Below are 25,933 nucleotides of genomic sequence, written 5' to 3'. Positions count from 1 at the left end.
GCAGTTGGGGTCACAAAAGATCCTATGGGACAATGTCATGGAAAAAGAGGAATTTACAAAGCAGGTATTGAACTTGCTCAGAAACATGTAATTTAGCCAGTAATATAGTCATAATTGTGATTTGTGGGTTTTAAAGTTGTAATTAGAGTGGATATTCCCTCAGTTGCAACTGGCGACCAATTGAAAGTGTGCATATCAAGGGATATCATATGGTGTTAGAATCCAATAAAGAGATGTGGGCAGTAGAAATGGGTGCATCAATATTTGAGACAACAGGCAGGTTGAGATATCCTTTGTGTAAACGAGATGGGTGTATACATTTTGAAATACTCTAGGAGTCTTCCACAGCACGTAAGTTTAGTGGACCATCTTTAACTCCTTGATTTATTTTATCATTGTAAATACAACAAAATATTCAGACTAAAAAACAGCATGCTTTATGTCCCAGATTGAGGGTTGGGATTGTTATATTGGGGGTATACAACATCAGTGACATTATTCCATACATGAATGACTAGAAAAGTAAATATATTCCATAGATCTATTTCATTACAGTACCTTTGGAAACGTGTATCCTCCTAACTCGGTGTCCTGAATCAGTTGGTGGACGACGGACAATGGAATAACATCACTGTATCTCTGTATTTCATGGATGACAGCCTGCATTTATGGCATCTCTTTCCTGTGCTCGATGCGTGGGCACTGAGTGGGTCCAACTACACAATCTATCTCCTCCTGTGCCTTTTCTGGAAATAAATGAAATACTTAGCTGCAGTTTGATCCTCTCAGCATGCTTTAGTGTTTGAGAGGACATTGTTGCTGTTACAAAAAACAAATATAATATACTCAAAAATAAATAGGACATAGGGAAGCATATATATCTCATAGAAATTTGCATAGAACATAAGATGAAATGTGTACAGCATACAAGGAAACAATATTAATGCATTGTGAAATAGTAAAATCGCAGACGGAATATTAATTTATGTTATAAAATGAAAAGAAAAACCCTGCTAAGTGGGAACGTTATTTCATATTCTGAAATGTCTATGCTCTCTACTGAAAACAACGGGGGTGATTTCAGAATGGGTTTGGGCATTAAATGATAGAGTCAAATCAAGTTATAATGCTTTTATGACTTCACTTAATGCTCCAACCAAATTTTGCTGCTGACACATGGCTGAGGAGTCCCGCAAAGCAGAGATGACATCTGTGCACGTCTGCCTTCCTGGGTCTTCTCTGAGTACTTTTTACACCTGCCTGAGATTTTCACACAGTTATAAAACGAATGTGTTCTATGGAATCCACCTTGCAATGAGCAGGCGTTTCGCATAGGAATCCATTACTACACAATATATGACTGTAAACTGTAAACTGTAGGAGGCATTTACTTTTCTCAAAGCGTGAAGTGAAAGTAAAGTGTAAAGGTGATTTTGCCTAGTTTTACTTTATACTTTTTCACTCTGCCTTTCAAAACTTGAAAACTGCATTAAGGGGACCCCACAGCACTTAAGTGCAAACGTCGGTGCCCCCAGCATGCAATGTACATGTTTTTTTTAAATTACCCCTTATATGATTTGTGTTAAAAATGACATATTATACGATGGAAACATTTTCTAGATATTGAACTCCTTACATTACTTTTTACAATTTGTATATATCTGGACTGAAATGTACTTAACATAAACCAAATAAAAACTCGTATTGATTGAATTGTATTTAACAAACAATGGAATAAATTCACCCTTTTGACTGAAACCAAGGACATGTTTATTCTGAATGAATCGAACTGTTTTGTAAAAAATGATGGTCATATGGTGAGATTATTCGTCAGTTATAAGACCCTGTTCCCCTCTGTGCCCTTAGCACCTACACTCGGATTTCTGCTGCTGACTATAACTTTGGAGCAGCTGAGACCAGTTTAATTTTACCATGCAATGTGCTATGCGAAGCAGGCAACATACCTCCAATGCACTCCAATTTCTGTTAAAAGACATCTTCCCAAAGCAGCACCTTCCACATATTCTGATCAGAGCACCCCAATGCTGAACAGTGGTATGTAGTAGTTTCATCGACTTCAGGAACGTTGTGTCCGATATAATTGCACCAAAAATATCAACAGAATTTTCAACTTGCTCAACTGTCGATTTTGAACAGCTCACTGCCTGCATTTATGATATTCAGTAGGGTGCTTAATTTCCAGATATTCATAATTTGATGGCGGGGAGCTGCTACCTTTACACTGTAAAGTAAAATAATCCCTGCCGCCAAACTTTGATCATTTGGACTCTGCAGTGCCAAGTGGGTAAACGTTGCTTGGCATGCAGGGATGCCATGCAGCATTTAATTTTGTTTGTGAGCAACGCTTGCAATGCTCGCATGGCAAGCAGCGCTCGCAAATGAAATAAAACCAAGCATGTCAGCGAGCGTTTCATTTCAAATGGGAACACTGCTTTTGAATGTATGGTAAGCAGTGTTCCCAATTTAAAGTAACCCCTCCACAACATGCTTGAATGTCAGGGAGGGATTAATTTCAAATGTACATGCTCCATGCCATGCTCTCATGGCAGGGTGAATGTACAATGGATCCCTATGCGGTGCGCCTGCTTTATGCTGATGAATACAGCAGGTGGACCCCCATTGGGACTCTCCAGCATCTGCCCTGGCATTTAAATCCATGATGGCGTAGATGCTGGAGCATTTGTATGGTGAAGAGGAAGGAGGTGGCAGAAATGCACGTTGAGTTATGCCACTCCTCTCCACCATACAAATGATTGAATATGAGCCGTAACTTGAATTCAAGGTGTAAAAGCCTTACGCAAGGCTTTTGCACTTGCATTCACGCAAGGGCTCATGTGAACATTAGGTGTTTGTTTCCTGTGCAGTGAGCTTAGTTTTGAAATTGCCTGTAGATGGCAGCAGTATCCTGCCCTTGCTAGTCTATTTTTCATGAGACACTTTTTGTTTTCTGTCCAACTTGTGCAGTAAGTAGTTTTGTTTCCATGCTGGTTTTTCTTTGTTTCTTAATTAACAGTGACGATGTACTGCTTTCAACTCGTTTAAACATGTCTTTCATTCTTTGAATCCCTGTCAACAAGCTGGATACATGAACACACTGCTCAATGCCTCTGTAAAGACCAGTAGGGCAAAGAATAGGTAAGGCGATGATTGGAAGGCAATGCTTTTTGACAAGACAGAGGGGCTCATTTTTTAGGGTTGCCTAACACATGGAAAATGTGTGAAAGCCTTATCATCATTGTAGAAACTTTATTCTGAAACAATATTCCATTAACATCATACAACATTCATTATAATAACATAACAAATACACTGAGATAAAACTGTTTAAAACATCAAATAACATTGATATAGAATGTCTCTTAGTACTCAATGTGTTAGTGCACTATCCTAGAGAAAAACATCTCTTTTCCATGTACCCAATGGATAGGCAGAGACTGCAAAAGTAACATCAACAACATGTTTACTTAAGTGTTCTTCAGCAGTCATCGTTGTCACACCCCTGTCATACAGAGATGGTTTTACATGTCTTCTCCTTATGACATCATATTGTTAACAGGTCAAAAGAAAATGCTACACTTTCCCTCACAGAAGGGCATAGGGGGCACATAGTAGATAGATTGCCGTCCCACTTTGCTTTAACTGGAGCAAGAGGTACATTTCCAAGGAGCATCTTTATAAATAAGGTGAGTTTCAGGCGATCATCTACAAAATTTAGATACTCGTTCATCCTAAACACATCTTTGCTCATCAGGTACTGTAATATATTTTGTCCTATTGGGGTAAATTTGGGGTTTGGCGGTATTTTCTTACAGTAAAAATATTGCCGGTAATTTGGCAATAAATTAGTCTGGCATTTATATTGGGTTTGGTATCACACTATTTCAGTGACCATACCTTGTTAGCTTATATTGGTGGTAATTTTAGCTGTATTTTGTTTTGTGGTATTTATACCTGTGGTATAGTGGTGAGCATGGTTTTCTTTTTATACCTCCTAGTTGTCTGAGGAGAGCTCCAGACCTATGCACTGGTAGAACCCAATGATTTTATTCAAAGTACCACCTACAGTTTGTGGCTGGTATCACTGGCTTATATACATCCAGTAATCTATGTGCCATTAGACATTACTGGCTTATGGACATCCAGTAATCTATGTATCATATCAGATTCCTTTCCATCAGCATGCAAGGAAGGCACACACACACAAACCTGTCTTATCACTGAATATTATTAACTTCCTCTGGGTTGTTATTTTACCTGCAGTAGTATATTGGCAAATGCATTACTGAACAGATATGAACCTCACCTGAATACTTCACATATATATAAATGAATTCACAAATGCAAAAATGACACCGAAATCCCATTTGTTTTCATATACACTTATTATATTATATCTTATTCACACATTATTAAGTCTTACCATGGGTACATTGCATCGTCATCTGGAATACAAAAAAAAAAAGAAAACAAAACAAAACAGAACAAGCAAGTCTTTTGAAACATGGATTAATGATCCCACATTCTGAACATGATGAAAAATAAACATGCACTGACTTACTGCACTGTAATAACCTCAGCCACTCATATGGCCCTCACTTGGCACATATTTTACCAAGATTAGTATTTCTTTGAAGTTCCCAGCATGACCTTGCTATATTTGCAAATGCAGGCCCAGTGTTGCCGCAAAATGTTTCAGTAATCTTGTGTGGGGAGCACTAGCGAGATATCTCTCAGCCAGCGCTCTAACCCCTTGGAACACTGTCAGTCTTCCCATCCCAGCCTGAACTAAATTGCCCAAGAAATCGCCTCTCCTTCCCCTTTTGACGTTTCTTGTCTGCCTATAATTTCCCCAATCAGGTTAACAAGAATGTGTTCTGTATCAACCCTCATGTTTAGAGCAATGAGGGCTTTAGGCCTCCCTGAATAAATGTTTCATTCTGTTTCCTGCTGCATCATTCCCTCTGCTCTCCACAAGTTACAAAAAAAACGCCAGTGTGCATTTAAAAATGAATTACAGCAGTGCCACTAAAACATGGATGTTCACCTCATTTTGCATATGAGACTGCATTAAAATGTCAGTTATATAACTTAATGTAGTCTCCATGTATGAGGTATCCAAAAAATGGTGTACTTCATTATTTGACCAGGCAGCCCTTAGCTTTTCTATGCGTGCATTTCATTCTCTGCAGTTTCAAGTTGGGCTTGGCTGTGTTGTAAAACCTGTACTTTGCATGCCACCAACAACACATTTACAAGTCACATTGGCAAAAAAAATTAAAAAAAAATTAAAAAAAAAAAAAAAAATATATATATATATATATATATATATATATATATATATCGAAAAGACAGAGAGGAAAAGGGAACCGCACTCTCCGCGGACAGAATAAAGGTGCCCAAGTAAACAAAAATGAGAGCAGCTCACAACGTAGGAATGGTCATAAGTTTAATTTAATGGGTAATACAAAAATAAGATAAAAACACGGCCGGAAAGGCAGCAGCAAAAACAGAAGCAGGACACCTAGAGGCACGACCCGCACACAACGCGATTCACACTCAACTGAGCGATTGATCACGTAAGGGAAAGAAGGACCAGAGCACTCTCATAGCTGGAAAGTGTAGTCCTATTGCTATGTCAATGAAACTGTGAACGTGCCTCGAGGGATGGAAAGGGTGGCAGACATGTTTGAATGGAGGGCAGGAGTGGCCAACAATGGGAGCAAAGGTAAATTCCAATGTAAAGAGACAAAAAATAGGAGTGTCTGATACAGGGCAAAGTGCACAGAAGGGACAAAAAAACATTGGAATTGTAAGGGACCCAAAATAATAAGGTCAGTACCACAGGTCCATGCCAGTCACACCCACAGTTCCACTATGAATCAAATATAGTTTGCAAGTTCAATGAGGAAAACCCCCATACTCATAATCTCGATACAATTGGTAAAATGAAGATACTGCATGGAATGCAAGAATAAAAAATACATAAATGACAATAGATAAAAACATAAGGCGACCATTTCCCAACCCCTCATGCAAGTGTCTAGAAGCTAGACATAAATATGACAGTGTGACACAGGCAATGGTTAAGGTAAAGTGCAAGTGCAGACAAGAAATAGCAGCATAAACATGTGCAAATAAGAAATAACATGATAGCAGCATCTATGTGTGCAAAATTGCAAAATACAGCACTGGCTCTATATATATATATATACATTCAGTGAAAAAACTTTGTTAAAGGGACGTTATGGTTAAGTTGTGCTACTAAAAACAGTTTCATAGGTTTTTAGTAGCACAACTTAACCATAACGTCCCTTTAACAAAGTTTTTTTCACTGAATTTCATAGGTTTTTAGTAGCACAACTTAACCATGACGTCCCTTTAACAAAGTTTTTTCACTGAATTTCATAGGTTTTTAGTAGCAAAGCTTAACAATAGTAACTTTGACTTTATGTACATGTAATATGGAACATACTTAACCACTTCTACTGAATGTAATGTCGGCGAATATTTTTGATGTCCGCGGACATAATCAGACAACAGTTCGACTACCTAAAAAGTATGGGGGGGTATGTTTAATTGTTATATTACAACATGATAACATTTAAAAAATTCGCAAAGTAGTACACATACATATTATATGTAGTAATACATAAGAAATGTAACCCATATATGTAGCGCACTAACCATTCATTTAAATGCAATATATTCTAAAATGGAATCTACCAAGAGAAGATAAATAGGCTTCCAACATAATTACCTCACAGACACTCCACAACTAAGACCAAGACCAGACCTACAGAGTACTCAGAACATATGTTACCTGAAATAGTAAGTGTACATCTTCATAAGCTTTCTGTATTAGATTAAAAAAAAAATATTATATATTGTTTTTTTCTCACAGAAATGTCTAGTACTCTGGAATGGCTAGAGGAGCACTTCCCACATGACGAAATGTCAGAAAATAGTGAAGCTAATGGTACACACTTTACAATATAAACCATTTAATTGTTATTATTTTATATATATTTAACATATATATTTCTTTTTGTACAGAGCATACCAAAATAGAAAATATGTCTTAAGAAACTGTTATGGAAAACACGCTTGACAGCTTAAAAGAAAAAATTGATTTATTATTGAGCAATTTTAATAATTTGAAAACTTTTGTTGAGGATCATTTTAAAACAAAAACCTCATACCATTGTCCCACATGTACTTGTCCTCCCTCACCATATCCCAGTCAATTATCCCCAAACCCTCTCCATAATCCAAATCGTTTTGATGAGACTTCCATCCCTTCTTCACCTGATACCAATCATGTTGAAACCCCTAATTCTCCTGTTTTTGTTTCTGTTTCTGCCTCACCTTCTCTGTCATAAATTTTAATATATGTGAAATAAAGTAACATTTTTATATTGCGTTGTAATTACTTCCCATTTTTTATTTTTTTAAAAACAATGTAGATGTCCGCGGACAGCGCGGGTGTTCTGAAATGTTCGTAAATAAACGAAAATGGAGGTGTCCTGAAGAACACTGTAGCTGTCCGTACTGTTCGCTAGCAAGTTGAAACTGTTCTAAGAACACAAGCGGTGTCCTGAAATGTTCGTAATTAAATGAAAATGGAGGTGTTCTAAAGAACACTATACCTGTCCGTACTGTTCGCTAGCAAGTTGAAACTGTTCTGAGAACACAAGCGGTGTCCTGAAATGTTCGTAATTAAATGAAAATGGAGGTGTCCTAAAGAACACTATACCTGTCCGTAATGTTCGCTAGCAAGTTAAACTGTTCTAAGAACACAATTGATGTCCTGAAAAGTTCGTAATCAAACGAAAATGGAAGTGTCCTAAAGAACACTATATATGTCCGTAGTGTTCGCTAGCAAGTTTAAACTGTTCTAGAACATGCGCGATGTCCAGAAATGTTTGTTTGATGTGTGACGCACTTTTAATTCATTCAGGACCCGAACACTGTCCGTAGAACATCAACGTGCATGCGCAAACCAATGTCCGTGCATTTGGTGTCCTGCGGACAGGAGCTTCCTTCGTGGACCTGTTCGCGAAGGGATCATGTGACCGCGCCCATGCTGATCGCGTGTTCTGAATGCGGACACTGTTCATGTCCCCGAACAATTTAAAAGTACATTTTCGAGTAATCCACAATATTTTTCCATTAAAACTCATCATGGCACAAGTCCCACATAGTAATCCTGAGTTTCTACATATTTTTTGAAACTTTTTTAACCCTTTTTTGTGTTCGATCTGTCCGCGGACAGCGCGCATGTCTGCAAACTGCGTACAAGCACCCCTATAAAAGACCACACCCTAGAGCTTATTCTCATTGTGTTTCTGGCTATTCTTCAGAGCCCAGCTATTTCTCCAGCAACTTGCTGATTCCACCATCGAGAGGGCATCCCTGGCTGCAGAACTGCCACCTGGTGCTGCACTGCTTCAGCACCACCCCCACCCCCTCCACCACCACCACCTTCCCAAGGGCCTGAAGAGGGGAACAGGAGTGAGGATGCAGAGGAGGAAGAAGAGGATGATGAGAATGAGGTAGAGGAAATCCGTACTACCGCACTAGACGTGAGTCTTGGGTGTGGCGGTTATTTTCCATTTATGGGAATGGTCCTAAGGCTTGTGCGAACCGTGTTATCTGCAATGAGTGCAAAATGATACTCAGTCGTGGGAAGCACGGTTCGTACAGCTTTGGGACCACGACCATGAAGCGACACCTGAGGTCATTTCACTCTGGGGCTATTCGCAAGGTCGTAGTAGGTTGATTTCCTCTACTTCATCCTCTGTTGCTGATCCTGTCACCACAAGGACCACCTCTGTGGGACAGCGTCTTCCTCAAGCTGCCTCACAGGCCATACAGAATTCTGATGACCCTTACCTTTCGAGGGTCACAGTTGTATGTATGTACTGTGACACAGTGCTCTGCAGGGGGGAGCGACTTCGGAGTGCTTTTGAGACTATTGTCTCAGAGCACGAGAAGACCTGCTCACTACCCAAATAAAACCCACTCTACATCTTTCTCTCTCAGCTCGCCCTTTCTTATCCCTGTGGTTGGTGTCCCCCCCTTTACCCTCCTTTCCCCTCCTCTCCTAGTGTGTCGTGTCTAAAAAACCACAAAAATAGAAGTGAAGATAAATAAAGCAGGGCCTTTGTATTTCTTAAAAGTCCACGGGCAGTTCGCGAACATTAAAAAAATTGGGGTGCTACCCTATTGTTACCATTGCATTTTTCTTTGGGAGGAAGTGGTGGCTCTGAAAAGAGCCTTTGGGAGGTGTTTATATGTCAAAAATTATAAATACTTAACACCTACTTCAAAATGGATGCTGTATTTCTAAAAAAGGTTGCAATGCATTTTGTACATTTCTCAGAAAAATCTGATTGCGAGCATAAGTAAGATGGACTCCATCTCTGCGAAAAATGTATGTACTACGAAACATAATATTTTCACTGTGAAAAGAGGACATGCCAACATCTCTTAGAAATGCACAAACAGCCTTATTAACATTGCGCCTTGCTTTTTCCATTTGTGGACCAAATGTAGAAGAACGAAGCCACATTTGTCTCTGCGCAATCCGTGAAAATATTACTTGAGAATTAGGAAACATGTCCGTGACTTTCCCAAGTCCTTCTTTCATAGCAAATTGCAAAGAAATTCCAGACACATGTCCTAAACTGTTCTCTACACAATAAATTACAATTATGTCTGGATGTTGCTTTGGTTCCAAAGTAGCACAGAGAGGTAGCAAGTTCAACCACTTCATTCCACGTACTCCATGCCAGTGTACTTCCACATGTGGAAATCCAAGATCTACAGCTACCCCACAGCTTTTTGCATGCACCTTCAACCAATGAATCCACGAATCTCCCAAAATCCAAACAATCTGTTTTCTGAAACACACAGCCATAGCTATCTGTTGTTCTCTCAGCAAAAAGAGTATCTGAGAAACTCTCTCCTGGCACAACACAGCCACTAAACTTTCCTGACCAATCCCTTTCACTGCTCATTCTCATTTGCATGACTTCTGAACCCAAAAATCCCCGGATGTAACTCCCGATGTCCGCGAACTACCGCCATGTCCGCGGACATATCGTAACATAAACAGCCCTTCTACCATTTCCACTTCACTCTCTGTGCCATTCCCTCATTGGATGTAGCCAAGAAATCACATGACCATGCACCAATCACATTCAAGACCTCTACATCGAACTGCATCAACATAGATCAGCACTGCAAATGTACTGTGAATCTCTCTGAGTACAAGTGTCATATCATTGGCAAGCACCATCTACAAGAAATACTGTACAAGTCTCCAAGATTTCTACTTGCAGCTCCATGCATATCCATTTGCATGAACACAAACTACAGGTATGCATATTTTCTGTACAGTACATGAACACATTTTCAAACTGACTTTCAGCTTGTGTAATCTGTAAAATGAATCTACTGTCTTTTTTCCAATTTCCTAAAATCAACTATCACTTATAAACCTTTATACTATTTACTTTCTTTATACACACACTATCAAATCATGTTAAACTAACATTTTTTAAATGAAATTTATAGACTACATATATTCAAACAAAATTGCATGCATGCACACTCTATTTTCCAATCTCAAAAAATAATACTTATACAATTACATTTATTTATTTATTTATTTATTTATTTGATTACTTTAATTTAAGCATAACATTAAGGCACTAATTACCTAGAACAGCTTAGTTATAGAAATGGTGGTATTCAGTGGTACATTATGAATTTCACAAGACATACTAAAGATGTTTTGTTTGTTACAGTTACTCATTGCAATACAATTTGTTCATTAAGAACATATCATATGTATTGAACTGGTGCGACGTATCTTATGTGAATAAGATAGTTTTAATGGTTTTAAGGAAGGCACTGAGGATTTCAAATAAAAAATCAATATCTAAATTAAAAACAATGCTATATACAAACAAAATTACTAATTTGTTTCTTTTACAATTGCAGTGAAGACCATTCTCCTGAAAAGAAGCAGCCGAATTTCAAGAACAAAGAAGAACTAAGAATTAAACTGCTCATTTTAGAAAAGAAGTGTGTAGAATATCACCATAATATTTGTATTATTACTCAAACATACTGCAAAGTTAATTCATGCTATTTCTGTGCCTAAAAATAGAGATTGTGCACCATTCTGTCCAAAAATCCCCATGTCTTAAACAGCGATTTACAGCCAGAATGGCGCACAAATTCCTACTTTTGGACACACAAATTACCCAACTCAACCGCAAGAATTTTCATATTATAGAACAAACAACTGTTTTTATTGTATACATTAGATTTACTATTTGTACTTCTCCACACCACTAGTTATTTTTTTCTGTCATCTGAACCTGCGTTTAGTAACATATTAATTGAAGAATACACATCCCTACTAGTTGTAGTTCCCAATGCACAATCAGACACCATTACATACATCATCTTACTCAAACACTCATGCACACAGCACACATACATTGCAGAACACACCAACCCATACCTTCTTTATTTTTTTCAACAGACCCTAAAGAATGCCTACCAAAAGTCAAGTCCGTAGAAAACAACACAGAAATAGAGCAAATGAAAATAAAAGTGTCCAACATAAGCATCCATCTCTAGTAGAATTAGTAAAAAAAAGTTGAAACAAAACAGCTAATACAGTCATTTAGTGAAACACTAGAAGTTTCAAGTACAAAAACTTTGCCTCCTGTATCAGAATTTAAAATAAACCAAAAAACAATTAACAGAAAATCAGCTATCACTACAGATAAAACTACTTCTTTACATTTTAATATAGTGCAAAGTAAGCATACCAAGAAAAGTATTTTAGCCAAAATGTTCCGTCACAAAGTCCTTCTAAATCTTATAAAAACAGGAGAGAAATCAGGTTCAATGCTTAAAACCTATCGAAGGAAATTAATTTTAGAAGCGTTGATAGATAGTGCAGTTCTTCTCAAAAGAAAGTTATTTATTTTAGTGTTAAACAAAATGAAACCACTAACAAAACTAATATCTAAATTACAAAACAGACTTCTCAATAAACGAAATGTCAACAGAAAGAACTTCTTAAGTATCTGCAGAGGTGAATGGAGTCACACTACAAGCACAGAACCATACTTTAATGAAGAAGCGTACAAACAAAAGCAATCAAATACAATTGCCATACATAGCAGTGGTCGAGGTTATGAAAAAGTTAATAATACCATAATGGAACAACAAGTACTCCTTACAAAAATATGCCCTGAAAACTTAGAATTACCCCTCCATTCAACTGAATCAGAATGTCAGTGTACAAATAGCCATGCACGTCAATATGTAACATTCCTAAACAATTTTTCAAGTCTTTACGCCAATTCCTCAATCAATATGTAAAAAGCAAAGACAAAATCAAAATTAAACTACTGCAAAATATGGATACCTGTCCAGCGCGCAAATACACAGGACTACAAGGACATTCCTGCATTACAGGACCTACTTGTAAAACCACCTTCCATGATATCAAAAGAATATCAACACATCATTCAACTATAAGAAATCTAGTCTATAAACTGTACTATGCTAAAAGTCCTGCTTTAGCACTAGCAATATTTAAATAACATTCTTCTACACGGTACAGCGAAAGACCTACTTCAAGAAATTAACTATATCCAGAAAAAATATTTTGGAAGTGAAAGCCATTTACAGAATGAAATAGCTTTAAACCAAATTAGCAACAATTCTACACATGACAACCTTTTGCTAAACACATACAAAAAAGAAATGCTAAAATTTAAAAGTACATCAGCTGAAGTACCAAACCATGTATGTGTATGTTGCCGCAGAACTTTTTATAAACGTAACACGAAAACTGTAGACCTATCATATAAAATAGAAGACAATGAAGTTTCTAAATGGTTTGAATTAGCTCTCTACCTTGTAGCAGAAAACAAATACGAAATAAGTGACCCCTTAATACTTTGCAGTGCACTACAAAACTTGACAACAACCAAACTCCTTCATATGCTATCACAAATAATGTGGAATTATACCCACTACCAAAACCCCTACAACAACTTAATTTATATGAGAGCATCATAATTCAAACAGTACACCCATTTCAAGCAATAATACGTCTTCAACCTAAAACAGTAAAATTACCTCCCTCTGAATTGGTAAAAGGCATTTGTGGAAAAGTAGTTTATTTACCATTAGATCTAAAAGAAAATGTGCATACTCTAGGAGTGCAACGTCCAATGCAGCAATCTTTAATTATCTTAGTAAATGGAGTACCTACAAAAGACAAAAAAATATGGCAACAGCTGGTAGATTTACATAAAGTTAGACACGCCTTACAATATCTTAAAGAGAATAATGAATATTACAAAGAAATTAATAATGAAGAAAACTTGAAAGATACAACTGAAATAATTCAAGAAACACAAGAAGATGGTCAATTTGAGCTACTAGATCCTGCTACAATATCAAATACTTTAGACCATTATACAATTCATCCTTTGCACTCTAATGACACCATAGAAGATGCACTGGAAACGTACCAAATGCGTCAAACAAAAGGATCACCAATCAGCATATGGGGAAAAAGTAAAGAAGCACATGCTTTTCCTCTACTCTTTCCTACTGGCAAAGGAGGAAGGTATGATGATAGACCTATTCAAATATCAGCTTCAGAATACCGCTCATTACGGATGTATTCTGAAGATCCCAGATTTAGACAAAATGTGGAATACATATTCCACCTACTCTTTGAAAGTGAACTAGCAACTTTATGTTACGGAGTTGCACACATATTAAAATCAGGATCCCACTTTCAAAATATGACAGCTACACATTATTACAAAAAGTGCAACAAAAGGATGAGGTTTTACAATCAAATATTACAAATCTATTAGAAAATATGCTTGGTACTAAAGAGTACTGGTTTCGACGTCATGGAGATGTACATTGTATGATCAGAAACCTTGGCCCACCCACTTGGTTTGTTACATTAAGTTGTGCAGAATATGCTTGGGAAGATTTACATGATTTCCTATGCATATCAAATAAAAATAAAACAAACATAGATATACTAACACCAGGAGAACTTTGTTCTTTGGATCCTGTTAATGTTTCAAGATATTTTCACCATCGCTTCATTGCTATGCTATATTTCATTTGTAATAAAACTGTTCCTCCCCTTGGAGAAGTGCAACACTTCTTTTGGAGAAAAGAATACCAAGCCAGAGGAGCACCACATATCCACATGCTTTTATGGACTAAATATGCTCCTAAATTTGGTCAAGACAGTGATGCCACTGTTTTACAGTTTATTGAAAAATATGTCACTTGTGAAATTCCATCAGAATCCACAAATAGTGATGTTCATGCACAAATTTTACAATTTCAAAGACAGAAATGTGGCAAATATTGTTGTCGCAAATACAAAAGCAAAGGGAAATACTACGCCAAATGCCGATTTGGTTTCCCTAGACCAGTTACAAATACAGGTCAAGTGAACAACCTCATGTCTTCAGTTAGACATAGTGTTAAAGGTAAGTCACCTAAAAATACATATTACATAAAAAGAAAAGAAGAAGAAAAATATATCAATGATTATAATGCAATCATTGCCCACTTATGGAATGCAAACATAGATGTGCAGTACATTGCAGACAATTCTACTGCAGTTGCCACAGCATACTTAACCAAAGCAGAAAAGACAGAGCTCCAAGACCTCTGGAATGACCTGTCATCAGATAAAATAGCGTCTCAGAAATTATACAGCTTGGGCATAAAAATGCTCCCCCAAAGAGAATGTGGATCATATGAAGCAGCTGATCGTTTAACTGGTACTGCATTGTATGGTAAATCTGAAAATATAGTATGGCTAAGTCTTGGTCCAGCTAAATCTAGAAAAAGAGTTCTAAAAACATACGAAGATATAGAAACAATAGCCAAACATGATCCCAACAGCCAAGACATTTTAAAAAACAATGTATTGGACACATACTACCCAAACAGAAGTAATACTTTGGAAACCATGTGTCTATACCACATAGCCCAAAACTACAAATACAAAAATAATATAAAACCTGATGAAAAAAAAGGTAAATATAGAGTGACAAACTGTGAAGGCAGCTTAGTTAAACTCACTAAACCAAATGTAATTAATCATATCAAATTTTCATTGAAGACTCCTCAACATAAAGAAATATATTACATGTCCCTGCAACAACTCTTTAAACCATGTAGAAAAGAAGAAGAAATACTAGAAAACTATGACTCATATGAAGATGCTTTCTGTTGGGTATTTTGTGGATATTTGGGGCTTTGCGGTATTTTCTTACCGCCAAAATACCTTTAGCAATAATCACTCTCTGTATTCATATTGGGTCACACATGACAATAATACATTGCATTATTTCAGAATTCAGACCTATTTAGATAGTATGCGCGGTAGTTTGCGTGGTTGGTTGGTATAGTGGTTGGTTTATTTGTGGCCCCAATATCCAACATCCCTTGTTTTTTATCTAGATTGTTCTTGATCACTAGAGAGACCCCAGGCCTACATTGTAGGGATACCACATTTTCAGTGTTAGTGTTGTGTGCCACCATGGGCTATTGTGGTATTTTTGTGGTAATTTCCACTACCTTATATACGGTAGGGAACTATGTCCAGAGAGTCTCTCTTCCCGTTGACTCATGTACCTCCTACAGGCTATGCTACAAACAGTCACTCACAACTGTCCATACTGAATAGAATCATGCACACATCTGCCTTAAAATGACAATTGCACTGTTTAAAAATCTACCCACGTTTAAACCTTTGCCCATGCAAAATGAAAGAGAGAAATAATACACACTAGCTATCTGTTTTCAAATATTTTTGTATTATAGAAATTTCTTTTAAACACAGTTTAACTTTTTTTACAGAAATAAATGAAATGGTACAACATTATTTGTGATAAAATGAACAGAGAGCTGCGAGAATATATTCAATTGGTAACATTAAATATGCTGATAAGAGACTGAGACTCCCTTTAATACACTGACTGAACAGCTTCGCGCACTTTCGCACAGCTCCCACTCGCTTCTGTAATTACCTTATCTGTTCAGCATGAGTTTTCTCCGGCTATTCTCTCTCTGAATTTGGCTCCCTTGAACATCAACCCCAGTGAGAACAAGCGTCTGCCGTTCTCAAACCGGGGTTATTGCCTGGAACAACAGCTTTTGCAGCAGGAATGCCCCAGCCAGGAAAGAGATCCTTCTCCCAGCTCTGCCAGATGTCGATTGTTCTCCTCCTCCCCTCAAGCTTCTCCAGCAAAACTAATCACAGCCTCTAGCATGATACTTGCTATGACGCTGCTCCAATCAGAATCAATCATGTCATCTCCTCCCTCACTACACAATGGCTCACTTTTACAGTGGCAATTGTAACAGACTTATTTCCTGTTCCTTCGAGCTCTTTGCTTCCTTTAGTTAAGTGGACAGAGCAGCAGAGAAAAAAAAATGAATGTGCGTTTAAAAGTTCACTTTCAGAGTAGGCCTAATTCTGCAGTGGAGACACATTTTTATTAGTGAGTTATGTTAAATGAAGTTTTATTAGTCAGGTTAGTTATTAATAAGGTTAGTTATTAATTTTCAAATGTGTCTCTTGCAACATAGGCATTTCAGGTGAAAAATAGTGTGCATTTTGAATGTGCACATGTGTGCTTTTAACTGTAAAAATAGATTTGCATCTTATATGTAAAAATCGTTTTTGACTGAATAGCCTGTCTTTACTTATATGTCCATGTTACTCTGGCAACACATATAGCAATGCACCACACCCATGTGGTGGTGCTGCATCAAAAAAAAAATGCTACCTGTGCAGTAGTGCTGTACTCTGTGCTGTAACACGCCAAATATCCTTACATAGCTTTCAAAGCACATGAAAGCACTATAACTGATGTAAACTTTAAACAATACAAAACAATGTTGCACAATGATCAGCAACACGAAGAAGAACTCCAGGCCCAACTAGATAAAGACACTCCTGACAGTAGTCAACCTTCTGTAACAGGAAGCCCAGAACCACTGGGAGAACCACTAATAATAAATGAGGCAGAATTAGCTATGACAGAAGTAGAAAACACCATGTGTCAGTATGAAGATAAAGAAGACTTAACTATAGTACAATCAAAACTAAACAACAAACAACGTAGCATTTTTGAAGAAGTAACAAAACAAATTGCACATGGTTTACAACATGAAGATAAAGAATGTTCCTGCCATAATTATAAACCTATACTACTGTACGTCAGTGGTGAAGCTGGTTCTGGCAAAACATTCCTAATCAAAATCATCAGTAAATTCCTTCAACAATTGACAAACAACAAACTGTCAGCTGTTGTCACTGCCCCCACAGGTTTAGCTGCCTACAACATAGGTGGTGTCACTTTACACCGATTACTACTATTGCCAGTAGAACACCAGAACAAATTAGACTATTACAAACTTTCTGCAGAAGCTGCAATGGAACTATGTAGAGTATTGAAACAAATGAAAATGCTACTAATAGATGAAGTGAGCATGGCCTCCAACCTAATGTTGGCTTTGATTCACCTCAGATTACAAGAAGTACTGATTATTATTTTCAGAGATCTTCTTCAAATGACACCAGTAAAAGGTGAGCCTATTTTTAAAACATTAGGACACAAACTCTGCCATACAACTGTTGGCAGCATTGGAAATGTCAACCTTTGGCAACATTTCCAATACAGAGAATTAACAGAAAACATGTGGCAATCTGCAGATCTCACTTATGCCAACATCTTAAAAAGTATCAGAGTTGGTATACTCTCTAAAGAAGCAGAAACAATATTGAAAACCCAGCAAATTAATACACTTTATGGTGATAATGCTTGTGCTACAGATGTTATGGAACAATTAGCCCACACAAATGTCAATTGTATGTGCTTAATGCCAACTCTTGCAAGCTGTTTCAAATTCAATGAAATAATGTTAATTAAAGAAATGCAACCAATAATGTAAATTAGTGCCACAGACAAACTAGATGTACATGGTATGACACTACCTATGTGTGACCAAGCCACAAGAAGACTAAATAGTTTAGAAAAATCAATCTCAAACACGGCAGGCTTAGAAAAGATATTAAAATTATCCTTAAATTGCAGAGTAATGCTTAAACGTAACCTTGACGTGGACCAAGGACTAGTTAATGGAGCACTGGGGACAGTTGTTGGCTTTCAAACATACCCACGTGACAACAAAATTCAGTTTGTCAATATACTCTTTGACAAACTTTCAGAAGTTAAAAGGATAGGACGCTCAACAGCTCGATTCCTTCTCTTCAAAGACATGTATGTACGCAGAGAACAATTTTCTCTAACTCTTGCATACGCAGTCACGATTCATAAATCACAAGGTCTTACCCTAGACAAAGCAATGATAGAAATTGGTAACGCAGTCTTTAAAGAAGGCATGTGCTACGTAGCACTATCACGCTTACGGACACTTGACGGTCTATTTCTAATCGACTTTGATGCAGGTAAAATAAACACTGATATTCCTTGCATTTTAGAATACAATAGACTTTCCTCACTATACACTCCCCATCTAAACACATATTCTGTTCCACAAAAAGTAAAACATTATAGAAGAAAAATAAATCAAACAGAAAAGCAACAGGATGTCACTGCAAATCCTCCAAAGAGAGTAAAAGAAAGTAATACTTCATCAAGTACCACAAGCAAAAAAGAATCAATTAGGGAAAGTAAACCAGGTACTTCAAAGAAGGAAGACAAACTCTAAAAAAAGCAGTCAGATACAGAACTACCTGGTCCATTTAAACTCTCAAATATAGTTAGTGTAAGTTGCTACGCAAATGTAGCAATGAATATCCTATTTCAATTACCACCAATTGTTGACAACATTTACTTACACAGTACAGACCCATTGTGTTTGCAAATGTTAGTACTTCACAGAAATGCAGCAAACAATCCTGACAACACGTATAGTGTTTATGGAATAAGACAACAATTGGACTACTGTGCTGGAATGGTGAAATTCACTATAAACTCACAGGAAGATCCACAAGAATTTCTAATGTACTTACTACAAGTACTGGAAAACAAAAACACACCTATAAATGAAATCTTCCAGATTTCATACATGTGGAAACATACATGCACTCTCTGCAACAATGTGACACAAGAAGAAATCCCCAATGAACGCTTCGTATATATATCAATACCTACATGTGAATCCATTCCATTTCAGCAACTTGTACAAAATGCAAACCATGGTAGATTATGTTCTACCTGCAATTCAGATAATCGCTCCTCGTTAGTAATACAAACACATAGTAAATACGTAATACTAATGCTTCTACGTTACAATGCAGATGGTACCAAAAACAACTGCAAGCTGACAGGATTCACACATGGTCAAATATCACTTGGTAAGAAAACCTTCACAACAATAGGTATAATCTACCACACAGGAGCCACAACCAATTCAGGGCACTACACTGCATATATAAAAAAGAAATGTGGATGGTTTCAATGTAATGATAGTACCATTACTCTAAAGCAGAGATTACCAACGAATCTTACAAACGCTTATTTAATGTTCTTAAAACCAAAATTTGATAACTAAACTGTACTTAAACCTCAAGTAAACTTGTAGTAAAAAATATAAACTGTTAGAATATTCCAAAAGCTATCTAACTGCCCAAAGATTCTACAACAATTAATCACATAAATGAATACCACTAAATTAGAGTGAAAAATAGACAATTAGAATGCGCCAATTGGTATCTAACTGTCCCAAAATTTAACAATATCCAAACAGATAAATCAATACCACTAAAATATATCATAAAATAGACAGTTAGAATACGCCAATTGGTATCTAACTGTCCCAAAATTTAACAATATCCAAAAAGATAAATCAATACCACTAAAATATATAAAAAAATAGACAGAATACGCCTACTGGTATCTAACTGCTCCAAAATATCATAATATCCAAACACATAAATAATATGTTACTGCTCCAAAAAAATGCAACAACCCAATATATAAAGCATTAGCCAGAAACAACAAATGAACACTGAAAACAAATTAACAAATAAACTGTAGCATAACAGAAATGTTTAGTCCAACATGGATTTTTTTTTCTCCCACAGACCCAATGATTTTAGCAACGAACACAGAAACTGAGCAAATTGCACAGTACTCTGGTTTGTAATCTACTAGACATGAGGGTCCAAAAGAAACAAATGTTGATTATACAATGTAAAAAGTCATTACAAAATACTAATACTAACATGCTATTTTCTTTTATCACAGAAATTAACAATAAATACATGTACTCCAGTTACTAAACCAAACAGTAAGTATATTATACACTCTATGCCCTGGCCACAACCATCACAGCATATCACACCCATAGTATCTTATAACTATGTTCCTTATAAATTTGTTTTTGACCCAAAGTTATTAGCAACTATAAATGTGATATGCTGTGGTGGTTGTGGCCAGGGCATAGATTGTTGGGTGCATGGCCAAATGGAAAAACATTTCTCCTATGGCCTATGGAAACTTTTAATGTCTGCGGACATTACCAGTGTTCTTAGAACACTTTCAATTTGCCAGCGAACAATATGGACAGCGTCTTCAGAACACCCCCTACGAACATTTCAGGGCAACGCGAAAGTTCTTAGAACACCTTCAACTTGCCATCGAACAATACGGACAGCGTCTTCAGGACACCCCCTACAAACATTTCAGGACACCGCAAGAGTTCTTAGAACACTTTCAACTCGACAACGAACAATACGGACAGCGTCCTCAGGACACCCCCTACGAACATTTCAGGACAGCGCGTGTGTTCTTAGAACACACCCCCATTTTGTTTATGTGCGAACATTTCAGGACAATGCGAGAGTTCTTAGAACACTTTTAACTTGACAACGAACAATACGGACAGCGTCCTCAGAACACCCCCATTTTGTTTATTTGCGAACATTTCAGGACACCCCGAGTGTTCTTAGAACACTTTCAACTTGCCATCGAACAATACGGACAGCGTCTTCAGGACACCCCCTGCGAACATTTCAGGACACCGAGACAGTTCTTAGAACACTTTCAACTTGCCATCGAACAATACGGACAGCGTCTTCAGGACAACCCCTACGAACATTTCAGGACAACGCGTGAGTTCTTAGAACACACCCCCATTTTGTTTATTGGCGAACATTTCAGGACACTGCGAGTGTTCTTAGAGCGTCTTCAGGACACCCCCTACGAACATTTCAGGACACCGCGAGAGTTCTTAGAACACTTCAGGACAACGCGTGTGTTCTTAGAACACACCCCCATTTTGTTTATGTGCGAACATTTCAGGACAACGCGAGAGTTCTTAGAACGCTTTTAACTTGCCATCGAACAATACAGACAGCGTCTTCAGGACACCCCCTATGAACATTTCAGGACAACACGAGAGTTCATAGAACACTTTCAACTTGACAACGAACAATACGGACAGCGTCATCAGAACACCCCCATTTTGTTTATTTGTGAACATTTCAGGACACCCCGAGTGTTCTTAGAACACATTCAACTTGCCACAGAACAATACGGACAGCGTCCCCAGAACACCCCCATTTTGTTTATTTGCGAACATTTCAGGAGACCCCCAGTGTTCTTAGAACACATTCAACTTGCCACAGTACAATACGGACAGCGTCCCCAGAACACCCCCATTTTGTTTATTTGCGAACATTTCAGGACACCGCAAGTGTTCTTAGAGCGTCTTCAGGACACCCCCTGCGAACATTTCAGGACACCGCAAGAGTTCTTAGAACACTTCAGGACAACACGTGTGTTCTTAGAACACACCCCCATTTTGTTTATGTGCGAAAATTTCAGGACAACGCGAGAGTTCTTAGAACACTTTCAACTTGACAACGAACAATAGAGACAGTGTCTTCAGGACACCCCCTGCGAACATTTCAGGACACCGAGACAGATCTTAGAACACTTTCAACTTGCCATCGAACAATATGGACAGCGTCTTCAGGACACCCCCTGCGAACATTTCAGGACACCGAGACAGTTCTTAGAACACTTTCATCTTGCCGTCGAACAATACAGACAGCGTCTTCAGGACACCCCCTACGAACATTTCAGGACAACGCAAGAGTTCTTAGAACACATTCAACTTGCCACAGAACAATACGGACAGCGTCCCCAGAACACCCCCATTTTGTTTATTTGCGAACATTTCAGGACACCGCGAGTGTTCTTAGAACAGTTTCAGCTTGCTTGCGAACAAAACGGACACATATTGAGTCCTCAGAACACCCCCCATTCAGTTTATTTAGAACATTTCAGAACACCTGTGATGTCCGCAGACAAATCAAACACAAAAAGAATGTCTACCACATAAAAAAGCACAACATTTAACCTATCTCATACCCTTCCATCCTCCCCAAACACTTCTACACACCAACACACTCTACTAAATACACATTTTGAACAAACTTTCACCGCGCTGTCCGTGGACGTCCGAGAATCCAAGATGTGGGTGCTACCGACAATGTGACGTGCTTCACGTTTAACCCTGTACAATCAGTGAACACGTCACATGTCCGCGGACATCACGCAAGCCGATTGGACAATCAGGACACTGTCCGCGGAGCGAACAGGGAAGTGTGTCCGTGGACCGAACACAGATATCACTAATTTTTTTTTACCTACTTTTTGGTCATTTTAAAAAAAAACTACTGGATGGATTTTCACCAAATTTGCAAAAGCACGCTTTCGGGACCAAGCCGCTACTCTTGGTCCAAATTTGGTGAAAATCTGTTCAGCGGTTTGGCCTGTAGGCGCGAGCAAAACATTTTTCCCATTCAGCCTATTGGAAAAAAAAAGTTTTGGGACCCCCCCTATAACTTTGCCCCCCCTGGACGAATCCTCACCAAACTTTGCAAAGAAATTCAGAGTGGGCCATATACTTTTTGTGCAAGGTTTGGTGAGGATTCGTCCAGGGGGAGCGAAGTTATAAGCCGCCCAAAAAGTGCTCTTCCTATGGAAACAGCAACTTAACCATAACTACATGGCCACTACCGTGGCCATGTAATATATATGTAATATTACTGCTGGCAAAATACCACTACATGCTGGCAATAAAATGCCATTGCACTTGCAATAAAAAAAAATGCCATTACATTTGGTAAAATGCTATATATGTCCTTACAGTACTCATGGCCCATAGAACGGTTTAAGCACTTTGTGACATATTCACCCCATACAAACTGAGTACAGACATCTACACCAGTTGCGTTATGTGTCACATTAATGTTCTCAGGGTTCTCAGGGCTCTTCCAGATCCTGCTTATAAACAAGCTCCTTTATTTGCCAAAACTACCCAAGAGAGTGCACATTGTTATGGGACAACACGTCTTTCAGTGCATCTGAAACCCTTTCGCTCAACCAAATGCACACCCATAGTAAGATTAGCTGGAGAGCAATGAAATCTAAAATACAAAGAAGGCCTAGTTCCATGTGTAAAGGCATATTGGGGGAGCTCCCCCGGATCCATAGCAGCCTTTTCCAAAAATATGTTCTTTTACAGCAAAAGCATTGGCCTTATTTGAGCCCCAAATGTTTGCTCCATAAAAAGCACCAGCCAAAACATTGGCTCTATAGATTTTCACAGCCAGAGCCTCATAGTTACACTTTGCTTCATTGGCAGTGGCCAAAATGTCATTGTGTTTTCTCCCCAGACTCACACCGACCTTGATCACCTGGTTTTTCCATTACCCATCGTTGTAAATCTTAACACCAAGATAATCAAAATTGCTAACTTATTCAATCTGCACCCCATTAATATCTGGTAATATGTGGGACCAATGCCCACGGTTTCTAACACAGCTCATGTATTTCCTTTTGGTGACATTCACTCCCAAACTTTTTTGTTGACAACATTTTACAAAGTGGGAAACCTGCTTCTTTAATCCTATAGATGTATGTGTGAGGTGTACATCATCAGCAAAAAACAAGATTCCAATTTTCTCTCCTGCTAACATGGGGCATCCGATGTAACCATTGGCAAATCCTCAAGCAATCGATCAACAAATAAGTTAAAAAGTAGGGGAGCAATTGTACATCCTTGCTTTACTCCTTTTTTTTACCCCTAAGATGTTAGTGGTCTCCCCCCATAAATCTCATCTTACTCTGGCTGTGGAGTCAGCATAGAGCTTGCTAATTCATTTCAATAGACCCAACAGGATCCCCTTATCAAATTAAACCTCCCACTAAAGGTGGCCTATAGGTCGACAAATAGGAGGTGGAGGATGCCCTTATTTAGCTTCACACACTTATCATAAATTAAGCTTACTCTTAAGATTTGGTCAACCATTCTCAAGCCCTTTTCAAAGCCCACTTGTAAATGGCTCACTGCATCCTGCTCCACAACTCAGCCTTCCACTTTTGTTTGTAAAATGTTCCCAATGATATTGCCCTATAGTTAGAGGGTCGCCACGTTTCCCCTTTTTAAAAATAGGTACAATTCAGCAAGACACCAAACCAGTCTGCAAGATTGTGTTAAACAGCTTGTGCAGGTGGGACACCCACATTTCTGGCTTGCTTTTATATAATTCTTCCAGCATATAGTTAGGGCCTGGGGCTTTCCTTGCAACCTAGCATCCCACGGCCTGGTTCACTTTGTTAAGGATCACCCCAACCGATGGAATATCTATACATCTAAGACTAACACTGTTAGATGTTTCGAAATGACTAGCAAAATGGTGCCTTTTTTCTTGGTATAATCCTGAGAAGTGGCCAAACTAGGCTCTTTCTGCGATTGTTTCTTGCACAGAATGTTGCTGTGTACTAATGCCCATTGTAACAATTCTCCAGAATTCCTTTGCATCTTTATTTAGAAGGGATTTTTTTTAGAGAATCCCAGCCCTTTTTTCTTAGCTACGATTCTCTTGTAGTCCTTTCTAAATATATGCATTTCATTTCCCACCCATGGGGCTCTATTTTGTAATGCTTCCATTAATTTAATTTTGGCGGCCCTACATTCCTGATCGCACCACCCCTCTTTTCGTAACTGAAGGTCTTTAATTTGCTTCGCCAGTTACGTAAGCCATTTGCTGACGATAGACAGGATTCTATCAGCCGACTTGAAAATAGCATTATCATTCTCAGGCCCAGCAGCCCTTGCAGCTTCAAACTTTAGCATCGCCTGCTGGTATGCCTCACTCAGGCTATTAGCTAATGCTGTTTCACCCCATCTCAATCTTCATCTATTATTGGATATACTGATTCTCTGAGCAGCATTGGGTTGTGCCTTATCTGGTAGGTGGACGAACAGGGTCAGGCCTAACAGGTTGTGATCGCTATCCCTTCTCCTGGTATTTCGAAAGATTTTACAATGTCCCAGTTATCGAGGTCTAACAAGGCTTAGTCAATATGCCTGTTCATGTCACCATTGTTATAAGTTGCAGAGGGGGGCACATCCGGCAATACCCAACCATTACAAGCCCGCAAACCTACTCTGAAAAATAGTTTGGCTGTTTGCATGGTGCATTTTTACACAGGTTTCTATAAAGGGGCAATACATTCTGATATTCACCAGATGGCATCCTCTTCCTCTGTAAATTTAGACAATTACTTGCAGGGCTCAAATTGAAAGTTCATATCACCTACTGCAATGCTTTTCAATTTACTCCCATGCTTCTTCTCTCCTTCTAGCATCAGCCCCTCCAATCTATTTACCTGGCACCTCCTCACTTCTGCCCACACCAGACACCCTGGAGCCAAAGGTAAAGCGAGCAAAGAGATCAAACCTGGTTTGGCACGCAGAGTAAATCTCAAGAAGGACC

General features: G+C 38.2%; 1 pseudogene; it reads right to left on the bottom strand.

Annotated features, from left to right (window-relative positions):
* Positions 1 to 549: 549 nt before the first annotated feature.
* Positions 550 to 25,933, bottom strand: part of LOC138567795 (cytochrome P450 2F2-like) — a 351,472-nt pseudogene continuing 326,088 nt past the window's right edge.

Source organism: Ambystoma mexicanum, chromosome 2p (genome assembly GCF_040938575.1).
Source record: "Ambystoma mexicanum isolate Mex_15411 chromosome 2p, UKY_AmexF1_1, whole genome shotgun sequence".
In the NCBI taxonomy this organism is placed as follows: domain Eukaryota; kingdom Metazoa; phylum Chordata; class Amphibia; order Caudata; family Ambystomatidae; genus Ambystoma; species Ambystoma mexicanum.
Note: the sequence above shows the minus strand (reverse complement) of the source record. Positions and strands in the feature narration are given on the sequence as shown.